Below are 13,454 nucleotides of genomic sequence, written 5' to 3'. Positions count from 1 at the left end.
AGCACCCCTGGCACATGCATGCCCTGTGCCTGCTCAGTCTAGAACAGGGGTTCCCAAACCCTGGGCCACAGACCAATACCAGTCTGTGGCCTCTTAGGAACCTGGCTGCATAGCAGGAGGTGAGCAGTGGATGAGTAAGTGAAGCTTCATCTGTATTTACAGCCACTCTCCATCACTTGCATTACCGACTGAGCTCTGCCTCCTGTCAGATCAGCAGTGGCATTAGATTCTCATAGGAGTGAGAACCCTATTGTGAACTGCGCATGCAAGATATATAGGCTGCATGCTCCTTATGAGAATCTAATGCCTGATGACGTGTCACTGTCTTCCATCACCCCCAGATGGGACTAATCTAGGTGCAGGAAAACAAGCTCAGGGCTTCCACTGATTCTACATTATGGTGAGTTATATAATGATTTCATTATATATTACAATGTAATAACAATAGAAATGAAGTGCACAATAAATGTAATGCACTTGAATCATCCTGAAACCATCTCCCTCACCCCTAGGTCCATGGAGAAATTGTCTTCCATGAAACCCGTCCCTGGTGCCAAAAAGGTTGGGGACCACTGCTCTAGAATCCCTCACCTGAGCCCTTCTTTTGGCTGCCTTTGCCTCTCTCAGGCTCCAACTTTACTCCTTACCTATCAGATTTCACTCTTGTCATCCTGTTTACAACCTTAAAGTTTTTAAACTCTGCTTATCCCTTCCCTCCCCTCCCCAGCCAGTTATTCTCCAATTCTCTGAAAATAAACAAACAAACAAACAAACAAAAAAACACAACTCACCTCTCTTCCCTTTATGGGGACCCTAGGGTCCCCTCTCTTTGTGTACACTAGATACTTGTCAAACATCAGAAAGCACCCAAATTGGAACAGGAATTATTTCCGTTTCCCCTCTATCCACTTTTGGATCAGTGTGTCTACGACTTAATTATACCCTGAGTGAATAATTTCGCCATGAGCTGAGGTAGAAACTATCTTATGAATAATTCCATTCCTTTACCCTCGGGACTAAATTTTACAGACAATTTATAGATTGACAGTTCAAGAAAAGGTGCTTAATAAATCCACAAAATAACTAATGTCAGGAGAACAAGGACCAATGTAAAGTCTTCAAGGTAGTTAAAGGGTACATTAAAGAGTTGTTGGTGTTTGTGAACATACTTCCAATTCTTCTCAAATCAGCAGGTAAAACCCCACGTTTCTCCTAAAGTTGCACCTTCATGGATGCCATGTTAGTATGTTAAAGGCCAAGACTAACGGAGGAAGAATTGGAAGCCAATTCTCCAGCTTTAGTTATAGAGCTGACCATAAAGGTCATAGTACTTTCTTAAAGTTCTTAGTGGTGAGATTTGCTTTGATATATTGACTTAAAGAAAGAAAGATTTTAAAAATATTCATTCGACAAACCTTTATAGGTTAATTGGTAGATTTATAGATTTCACTCTGTTGGATGGATGGATGGCACCATGGGCAGGAAACATATTCAGTTCTAGGAATATGAAAATGAGTAAGATCTGGTACCTGCTTGAAAAAGTTATTACCACTTTGAACAAGACAAACGTAAATAATTCTTTTTTTTTTTTAGATGGAGTCTTGCTCTGTCTCCAGGCTGGAGTGCAGTGGCACAATCCCGGCTCACTGCAACCTTTGCCTCCCAGGTTCAAGCAATTCTCCTGCGTGCGCCATTATGCCCAGCTAATTTTTGTACTTTTAATAGAGACAGGGTTTCACCATGTTGGCCAGGATGGTCTTGATCTCCTGACCTTGTGATCCACCCACCTCGGCCTCCCAAAGTGCTGGGATTACAGGTGTGAGCCACTGCACCTGGCCAATAATTCTTTTTAAAAAATAGGTTGAGGCTGGGTGTGGTGGCTCACACCTGTAACCCTGGCACTTTGGGAGGCTAGGGAGGGCGGATCTCTTAAGCTCAGGAGTTTGAGACCAGCCTGGGCAACATGGTGAAACCCCATCTCTACTAAAAACATGAAAATTAGCTGGGTGTGGTGGTGGACGCCTGTAATCCCAGCTACTTGGGAGGCTGAGGCAGAAGAATTGCTTGAACCCAGGGGGCACAGGTTGCAGTGAGCCAGGATCATGCCACTGAACTCCAGCCTGGGCAACAGAGTGAAACTCTGTCTCAAAACAAACAAAAAACAAAAACAAAACAAAACTAGCTGAGCACAGTGGCATGTGCCTGTAATCCCAGCTACCTCAGAAGCTGGGGTGGAAGGATCACTTGAGCCTGGGAGGTCAAGGCTGCACTGAGCCATGATCGCACCACTGCACTCCAGCCTGGGTGACAACAGAGTGAGATCCTGTCTAAAAAAAAAAAGGGTTGACGTTGTCGTAATCATAATGGGTTGATATTGAGGGCAGTAGCTGGTCAACCCTTGTTAAAGCTTGCCTTACTTGGTTCTTTTTATCCATCATTCCCTGGCTTTCCTCCTGCCTCTCTGGACATTCCTTTTAGGTTTCCTGTGTATTCTTTTGTTCAACCAGTTCTGTTAGTATGGGTGTACCTCAGATCTGCATCCCTGTCCCACTTCTAACTTTACGTGCTTTCTCTGGACAGTCTTATCTATGTCTACGGTTTTAAACATCTCCATTTTGAGATGCCCCCAATCTGTAACTCAAGTGTAGGTTTTGATTTCTTCTCCATTCTGAAACAATCCCTGCCATTTAGATAATTCTACTTGAATTTTTCACTGACACCTCAACTGCAAATTTTAAAAAATCCAAATGACAGAATGAAATATATAAGAAATATACTTATGACAGTAGGAGTCAGCAAGACTTTTCTTAAGTCTTAGCACACATGAGCCAAATGGAGAAGATGAAAAAATTTGCCTCCATCAAAATTAATAACATAAACTTAAACAAGAGATTAAAAAAGATATAGGTGACATAAAAGAGATAGAGGATTAGGGTCTAATGTGTGTGTGTGTGTGTGTGTGTGTGTATATACATATATATATATACACACACACTCAAAGAGCTAAAGGAGCCAGGTACAGAGGCACATGCCTATACTCTCAGCTACTTGGGAGGCTGAGGTGGGAGGACTGCTTGAGCTCAGGAGTTTGAAACTGCAGTGAGCCCTGATTGCCACTGCTCTCCAGCCTGGGTGAAAATGAGACCTTTTCTCAAAAAAAAAAAAAAAAAAAATGCTAGAGAAAACATGGACCAAAAACTCAAGGAAATAAGAAAAATGATATATGAATAAAATAAAAATATGGAAAAGAGATGTGAATTATAAAAAGGAAGTAGGCCAGGTGCGGTGGCTCACGCCTGTAATCCCAGCACTTTGGGAGGCCAAGGTGGGTGGATTACCTGAGGTTAGGAGTTCAAGACCAGCCTGGCCAACATGGTGAAGACCCAACTCTACTAAAAATATAAAATTAGCCAAGTGTGGTGGTGCACTCTTGTAATCCCAGCTACTTGGGAGGCTGAGGCAGGAGAATTGCTTGAATCCAGGAGGCAGAGGTTGCAGTGAGCCAAGATTGAACTCCAGCCTGGGTGACAAGTGTGAGACTCCCTCTCAAAAAAAAAAAAAAAAAAAAAAAAAAGAGGAAGTATTAGACATTCTGGAGCTGAAAAATACAATAACTGAATTTATGAATTCACTAGAAGAGTCTAACAGTATATTTGAGCAGGTAGAGGAAAGAATCAGAAAACTTGTAGATAGGACATTCAAAATTAACAGGTCTAAGAAACAGAAAGAAAAAAGAAGAAAAGCAAGTAGAACTTAAGGAACTTCTGGGACACCATTAGATGGACCAATATGCACATTAAAAGAAGATTCCAGAAGAAGAAGAGATAAAGGTGTACAGGGATTACTTGTGAAAAATTAAAGCTGGAAATGTCTCGAGTTTGAGGAGAGACCTAACATTACAAATCCAAACAGCTCAGTGAACTTTAAGTGAGATAAACCAAAGAGAGCCACACCAAAACATATCATAATTAAACTGTTGAAAGTCAAAGCCAAAGAGAGAATCTTGAAAGCAGCAAGGGAGAAATGACCATCAAATACAAAGAATCCTCAATAAATTATAGGCTGATTTCTCAGTAGAAACCTTGGAGACCAGAAAGGAATGAAATGATATTTGAAGTTCTGAAAGAAAAAAAAAATCTGTCTGCCAAGAATTCTCTACCCAGTACAAATGTACTTCAAAAATGAGGGAGAAATTAATACATTCCTAGGTAAACAAAAGCTAATGGATTTCTGTACCACCAGACCTGCCGTATAAAAAAATGCTAAATGTAGTCCTTCGAGTTGAAATGAAAGGATGCTGAACTCAGAGCCATACAAAGATATAAGTTCCTTAAAGGTAAAGGTAAATACATAGTCAAATATAAAAGCCAATATTATTGTAATTTTGGTTCATAACAGTTTTTAGCTTCTGTGAGATTTAAAAGACAAATAAATAAAAAATAATTATAAATGTAGGTTAATGTGTACACAATATATAAATATGTAATTTGAAACAATAACAAACTTGAAGGGGGTGGAGCTGTAAAGGAGTAGAGTTTTTGTATGCAATTGAAGTTATTACCAATTTAAAATAGATTGTTATAACTTTAAGAAGTAATTTTCATAGTAACCACAAATAAAATATCTATAGAATATACACAAATGGAAATGAGAAGAGAATCAAGACATGTGACTACAAAAAAAATCAACTAAATCTGGCCAGGAATGGTGGCTCACACCTGTAATCCCAGCACTTTGGGAAGCTGAGATGGGTGGATCCCCTGAGGTCAGGAGTTCGAGACCAGCCTGGCCAACATGGTGAAACTAGTCTCTACTAAAATTACAAAAATTAGCTGGGCATGGTGGTGTATGCCTGTAATCCCAGCTACTCAGGAGGCTGAGGCAGGAGGATCGCTTGAACCCAGGGGGTGGATATTGCAGTGAACTGGGATCTTGCCAGTGTACTCCAGCCTGGGCAATAGCAAGACTCTGACCAAAACACACACACACATGCACACACACACACACACACACACACACACACACATCCAAAGGAAGGCAGTAATGGAGGAAATGAGGGGGGAAAAAACTGTAAGACACACAGAAATAACAAGATGGCAAGAGTAAATTTTTTCCTATTAATAATTACTTTAAATAGACTAAACTTTTTAGTCAAAAGGTATAGATTGGTAGAATGGATAAACAAAATATGATCTAACTCTATGCCCTCAACAAGAAGCTCTGCTTTATATCTAAGGACACAAATGGTTGAAGATGAAAGAATGGAAAAAGATATTCCATGTAAATATTATTGTTAACCAAAAGAGAACAGGGATGGATATACTATTATACAAAATGAAGTTTACATTAAAAATGATTACAAGAGACCAGGAAGGACATTGTATAATGTTAAAAGGGTCAATTCACCAAGAAGACATAACAATTATAGACATACATGCACCCAAAATCATAGCTCCAAAACACACAAAGCAAACAGACTTGAATGAAGAAATAGACAGCTCTACAATAATAGTTGGAGACTTCAACCCCACTTCCAGACAGAAGATCAATGAGGAAATAGAGGACTTGAACAACACTATAAACCAATTGGACCTAATAGACATATACAGAACACTTATCTCAACAATAGTAGAAGATACATTTTTCTCAAGTGTTTATGAAACATTTTCTAAGATAGACCACATATTATGTCATGAAACAAGTCTTATTAAGATGTTAAATTGTATATATTTAAAAAGACAGAAATCACACAAAGTATTTTTTTCTAAACACAGTTGAATGAAACTAGAAATCAATAACAAAAGGGAAACTAGAAAATGTACAAATGTGTGAACCTATAGCCATACCACCCCGAACACACCCAATCTCATCTGATCTCCAAAGCTAAACAGGGTTGAGCCTAGTTAGTACTTGGATGAGGAAACTTACAAATGTGGGAAAATTAAACAATACACTCCTAAACAACCGGTAGGTGAAAAAAGAAATCACAAAGGAAACTAGGGAATATCTTGACACAAATAAAATGAAAATAAATAAACCAAAACTTGTGGGGTACAGCAATACCAGCACTAGGAGAGAGAGAAACTTATAGCTCTGAACATTTACATTGAAAAAGAAGAACAATCTCAAATCAACAACCTAACTTTAAACCATAAGGAACTAGAAAAAGAAGGACAAAATAAAGCCAAAGCTAACAAAACGAAGAAAATTACATAGATTAATGTAGAGACAAATAAAATACAGAATAGAGAAATAATACAGAAAAATAAGCAAAACCAAAAGTTTATTTTTTGAAAAAATGAACAAAATTGACAAAGCTTTAATTAATTGACTAAGAAAAAAGAGATGACTTACATTACTCAAAACAGAAAGTGGGAGGTATTGCTACTGATTATATGTAAATAAGGATTATAAGAGAATGCTATGAAAAGTTGTATGCCAACAAGTTGGATAGTCTAGGTAAATAGACAAAATGAAAAAAATTTCTAGAAACACACAACCTACCAAGACTGAATCATGAAGAAACAGAAAATCAAAATAGACTCCTAATAAGGAGACGCAATCAGTAGTCAAAAACTTTCCAAGAAACAAACTCTATGGACCAGAAAGCTTCACTAGTGAATTCAAACAAACAATTAAGGAAGAAATAACACCAGCCCTTCTCAAATTCTTCACAGAAAACTTCCTGCGTAATTTTATAAGGCCAATATTACCTTGAAACCAAAGCCAAAGATGCTACAAGAAAACTACAGACCACTATCAATAATATTCTTGTAAAAATCTTCAATACTACCAAGCTAAATTCAGCAGTATATTAAAAAAATTATAAACCATGCCAAAGTGGAATTTATTCCTGGAATGTCAGGTTGTTCAACATACAAATCTCAATAGTATAACATACCTGATATTAACAGTGAAGAATAAACAATAACACATGATTATCTCAACTGATTAGACAAATTCGACACCTTTTCATGACAAAAATACTCTAGAAATAGAAGAAAACTATTTAATAAAGGCTATATGTGAAAAGCGTTTAGCTAACATCATACTCAAAAGACTGAAAGCCTCTCTTTTATGATCATAAAAACAAGACGAGGATTCTGCTTTTACTACTTTTATTCAATATAGTATTTGAAGTTCTAGACAGGGCAATCAGGCAAGAAAAATAAAAGCATCCAAATTAGAAAGGAAAAAGTAAAATTAACTCTGTTTGCAGATGGCATAATCTCACATATATAAAAGACTAAATATTTCATACACACAAAAACTTAGAATAAATGAATTCAGCAAAGTTTCAGGACACAAAATTGACGGACAAAAATCAGCTGTATTTCTAAAGAACGATGAAACTCCAAAAATGGAATTAAGAAAACAATTCAATTTACTATAGCAACAAAAAGAGCAAAATATTTAGGAAGAAACTTAATAAAGGCAGCAAAAAACTTTTACAATGAAAACTATAAAATATTGCTGAAAGTAATTAAAGACATAGATAAATGGAAAAACATCCAGTGTTCATAGAAGACTTCATAGTATTAAGATGTTTCTGAAAGTGATTTACAGGTTCAAAACAAATCCCTATAAATATTCCAATGATTTTTTATTTTTTTGCAGAAATAGAAAAACCCATCCCAAAATTCATATGGAATCTAAAGAGGCCCTGAATAGCCAAAACTATCTTGGAAAAGAAGAACAAAGTTGAAGACCTTACACTTCCTGATTTCAAAACCTACAACAAAACTATGGTAATCAAAAGGGTGGTAATGGCATAAAGACAGACATATAGATAAATGGAATAAAAAGCCAAGAAATGAACTCTCAAATGATTTTCAGTGAGGGTTCCAAGACCATGCAATGAGGAAAGAATAGTCTTTTAAACTAATTGTGTTGGAAAAACTGGATATCCTTTGCAAAATAATGAAATTGGACCCTTACCTTATACTATATACAAATTAACTCCAAAAAGGATCAAAGACCTAAATGTAAGAGCTAAAACTATAAAACTCTTAAGAGAAAAAAAACAAAAAACTTCAAGACATTGGATTTGGCAATGATTTCTATTTGACACCAAAAGCACAGGCAACAAAAGAAAAACTTGATACATTGAACTTAATGAAAATTAAACACTTCTGTGTAAAAGAAACTATGAACAGAATGAAAATGCAAATTATAGAAGAGGAAAAATATATGCAAATACTGTATCTAGTAAGGAATTAATATCAATAATATATTTTAAAAACTCTTATAACTCAACAAAAAAGCAACCTGATTTTTAAAATGGGCAAAAGACTTGCTTGAATAGACATTTTTCCAAAGAATATATATGAATGATCATTAAGCGCACACAAAAAATCCTCAACATCACTAATCATTAGGGAAATACAAATCCAAACGACGATGGGATACCACTTTACACCATTTAGGATGGCTATTTCCAAATAAATAAATAATAAGGATGTGGAGAAACTGAAAATCTTGTGGATTGCTGGTAGGAATGTAAAACAGGACAGCCATTGCAGAAGACTGAATAGCAGTTCCTCAAAAAAGTAAATGTAAAATCTCCATATGATTGAGTAATTTCACTCCTACTTATTTATCCAGAGAAACTGGAAACAGACTTGAACAGATACTTATACACCAATATTCATAGCAATACTTTGTACACCAATATTCATAGCAATATTATGCACAGTAGCCAAGAAATGGTAACCCAAATGTTCATCAATGGATGAATGGATAAAGAAAATGTGGTCAATATATACAATGAAATATTTTTCAGCCTTCAAAAAGAAATTCTGTTATAGGCTACAACATAGATGAAGCTTGAACACATTATGCTAAATGAAATCAGCCAACATCAAAGGACAAATACTGTATGATTCCACTTATATGAGGTAACTGGAGTAGTCAAATTCACAGAGATAGAAAGTAGAATAGTGGTTGCCAGGGGTTGGGGAAAACAGAAGATGGGGAGTTAGTATTTAATGGATACAGAGATTTCGTCTGGAATAATAAGGGGAAAGATAGCAGTGATGGTTGCACAAAAATGTGAATGTACTTAATCCCATTGAACCTTAAATTTAAAATGATAAAAATAGAAAATTTTGTTACATACATTTTACCACAGTAAAAAAAAAATCCTGCTCTTATTCCTCAGTGTTCAACACATGGTAGACGAGCGATTACTGTCTGTTGAATGAATAATGAACATAGCAAATAGCAATAGGAACAAGGAAAACTGACCAATTAATTCTGCCTGGATATATTTTTAAAAAGAAACTTCATAGAAACAATGACATTTGATCAATACTTTTACACAGATTGAATTGTTCATCATTCACACAAGTTGAATTTATAAATAGCTTTATTGAGGAATAATTTATTTACTATAAAGTCCACCCATTTGAGGTGTGACTTTTTGAAATTTACTGAGTTGTTAACCACAGCACATCTAATGTTAGAATATTTCCATTACTCCAGAATGAAACCTCATGCCCAGCTATCCAGTCCTTTCCCTTTCCCATGCTGAGCCCCAGGTAACCGTCAAACTATTTTCTGTCTCTATGGATTTGCCTTTTTTGAACATTTCATAAAATAGAATCATACTACATGTGGGCTTCATGTAGATCCACGATGACAAATCTACAATGTCAAGGTTCTACTGTCCAAAAGTTCAAATATCACAAATTCGAATGGTAATGCTGGTGCCATATAATGATTTGCAAAGGTTTTCAGCAATGGGTCTTGAGACTCTAAACGACTGACAGCACATGCTCTCCAAATCAGAGGGCAGTTCTCTTTTCCTGACATTCCTGTTGTTTTTACTATTTTATTCCACTATTCTTAGTTTTACTATTCACTGTTTCTTTTTTTGTTTTTTTGTTTGTTTGTTTGTTTGTTTTGAGACAGAGTCTTGCTCTGTCGCCCAGGCTGGAGTGCAGTGGTGCTATCTCAGCTCACTGCAAGCTCCGCCTCCCGGGCTCACGCCATTCTCCTGCATCAGCCTCCCAAGTAGCTGGGACTACAGGTGCCCACCACCACACCCAGGTAATTTTTTGTGTTTTTAGTAGAGACAGGGTTTTACCATGTTACCCAGGATGGTCTTGATCTCCTGACCTCGTGATCTGCCTGCCTCGGCCTCCCAAAGTGCTGGGATTACAGGCGTGAGCCACCGCGCCCGGGCTCCTTTTTGTTTTTTTGTTTTTTTTTAAAGGACTTAGAGACCATTTGATTATATATAACAAGAATATTTTCTTCCTACTTATTTTTCACAAATTTGACCTCTATTCCTATAAACCCAAGCTTAATTTTAAAAAGCTAATCACATTCTGGCAAAACAATGAGACTCAGTAAAACCAAGTCTAATTTTTATGAAAATTCTAGCCAGTTCTTAAAATAGGGACCTTGGTAATGCTGCTTCCATGTCTTGTAGATTGGAGGCTCAAGGCAGCTTTCGCTCACCTCCTGATCATCTGTGACCATTTTCAAAAACAAATGAAGGCATCAACATTAACAGTCTACTTAGTGGTTCACTCTTCTCCCATGGAGAAGAACACTGATTGGAGGCAGCTTTGCAAGCTAGGAAAAGCAACAACGCCTTAATGTAGAGCTATGCTATGAGAATATTGTGTCACAAGTGGATGTAGTTCAGCCTCTGCAGAGTTGGCATGGGGGAACTGGTGCAGGAGTGAGTTAGGATGAAAGGGAAATAACATTAACAACCATCATTAGAGGCCAGGACTACTTACCTACAACTACATTATCTTGTAGAAGTCTCACCACAGTTCTATAGGTAGATACAATGTCTCATTCCACTTGACAGAGAAGTTATGCAACTTGTCTAAAGTCACACAGCTAATAAATGGCAGAGTGAGGATTTAAACCTTGCATGGGCAATCACCAAAGCTGACATTCTTAACTGCTATGTTGTGGGGCTATGTGATCTGACTTAAAAAATGAAAGCAAACCACAATGGCATGTGTATAACTATGTAACAAAACTGCACGTTCTGCACATGTATCCAAGAACTTAAAGTATAATAAAAAAATAAAACATAGATAAATAAAAAGAAGGTAACTACATATACACATCCCTCCACCCATCTGTACACAAAGCATACCACTCTGGACCTCGAGGAAAAATCCAGTAATATATCAATTCACAATATTTATCATTTACCAGGTACCCAGCACTATTTGAGGAAGAAATCAGATGCTGCCCTTAAAGAATTACTGATTTCTGCACTGGAGAGAGCAGAGGACAGAGAGCTAGGCATTCTGCACACAGTGTTGAGTGAATAGGCTAGTCTGATTATAGGCCCTGTTGGGTAGGAATTTCACTGGCTCTCTGATTCCTTAGACAATTTCCTTCCCTTTCTGGGCCTCACGGTCCTCACCTGTGAGATGGATGGGCTGTCCGTGAGGTCCTATGATTCAGTGCTCACTGACAGTCTGTGCTCTTTGCTTTCTGTATGACACCATTTCTGCACATCAAACCCTCACCCCTGGGCTTTCCCCTGATCTCCATGGCTTTGAGGACAACGAAGCCCCACATATTTCTTAGACACCCAGCTGTACTATGTGGAGTAGCTTTCTCTTATAAATGAGAATGAATTAAGATGAATTTCGTTTGGGGAATTGCTTTACACTTTAATCACACACTGCCCTCCCCTCTCTCACTGATTTTAGCCTCCCTATGGTTTCTCAAAGTTTGAGTCTCAACTTCCTACAGCGCTCAGTGCCTCATTCGCCACAAACTGCCATATTTCACCTGTGGCTGAGTGGAGAATTCATTTCATTTCACTGTTCAGTCTCAATAGCACAAGCATATATTCAGGGCTGACATATTTTCATTATGGAAAAGCAAAGCTCTCAAACAGACGCTGCCCATAGGGATTAATGAGGGGAATAATTATTTATTCTGCCGCTTGACATTTCGTGCAGAATAATTCCCAAGTTATTTTATACTTTAACAAATGGTTCACGAACAAAGGGACTTAGCACTTTGGATGAGCATTAAACTAGGATTTAGGAGCTGGCTAACATTAACCAATAGAAATGAAGCCACTTTCCAGAATCACATTTAATGTAAGGATACTACATAATGTCACAGCCAGCTGGCCACAGGAGATAGTCATTATTGACACCAGACAGCACCACCTGCCCTAGAAACCAACCACAACAATCACTCCTAGAGAACTCTAAGGATATCCTGTAGTCTCTTACCCCAACATAAAATCTCTGGCCTGTCTATGGATTCAGTCAACTGCCTTTGTTAGCATGAAATATCCTGGCCCATTTTTGGTCAAAAGCCCATGGCTTTTTGCCACATAAATAACACATAAACTCCCTCTACAATTTCTCTGTGTATGCAAAGCCTACCCCCATCACCCTTGACCTCCTTTTCCACGTTAATCTTTTTTCTCAATCTGCTTCACTTTTATCCTACATTCATTTCTCTGTTTCTGGAATGTCTCCTCTATTTCCCCACTTCAAGCCATATGCTTGGTGGAAGCATCTGCATCAGCACTGATATCTCCTAGGTGATATGTTAGCTGTCCCACATGGACCCCTCAATCATCGAAAAAGGCCACTTCTCTACACCCCACAAAAGCATAGCCTGGGCTTTTGGCTGGTTTGGATGCTCAATAAAAATTCTTTTTTAATGAAAAGAACTGAAATAGCCCAGGATCAATCATGGACTAGAACCTCCAGTAATATTCCAAGGCTCAGAAAAATTCCTGTGAACTCATCCACTCAACAAATATTTGTTTTGCCCCTATCTTTACTGTATTCATTGATGGGGTTTCCCCCGATCCTACAACCTGTGACATTCATAATAGAGAGAATTTCCCAATTCCAGGTCCATATCTGAGGGTACTGCAGTTGCTAGATCCAGGATACCCAGTATTGTTGCTTTTACTTCATTGTTCTGATCTGCAGCCTGTCTCCTTTGAGGTTCTCTGATGGCACTTGGGCCTGCCCCTTCTGAGCTGAGACTGAAGGAAAAGGGGGACATGACCTCTAAAACCCCACCCTCTCCAAGTTGCTCTCAGGTTATCTCAGGCCAGAAAACTCCCAGTGAGCCAGAATAAGGCCTAAACTCTTATGGACAAAACTCCTGTGGGTTCCCCAGGGAATTTGAACCTGGCTCCCTTCCCATCACCCAAGCTTATGACCAAGTGAGTTCTCCAAAGCACCTACTGGGTGCCAGGGCCAGCACAATCACTAGGTCCAGGATATTCAATGAGGAGTATGGGTAGTGATAAGAACCTGAGGTCATGGGGGCTAGATAATTCAAGTGACCTCAATGTTTGGTAACAGAACTGACAGGAAGCTCAGTATGTTTCAAAATATTGAATAAAATTAATGTACTTCACTGATAGCTCAACCGCCAAGATATAGATATAAATATAATGTCCCAATTAGTAGAGGGAAAAAAAACAACAAGCA

Source organism: Pongo abelii, chromosome 4 (assembly GCF_028885655.2).
Source record: "Pongo abelii isolate AG06213 chromosome 4, NHGRI_mPonAbe1-v2.0_pri, whole genome shotgun sequence".
Lineage (NCBI taxonomy): Eukaryota > Metazoa > Chordata > Mammalia > Primates > Hominidae > Pongo > Pongo abelii.
The sequence above is the reverse complement of the archived record's forward strand: the minus strand, read 5'-3'. Positions refer to the sequence as shown.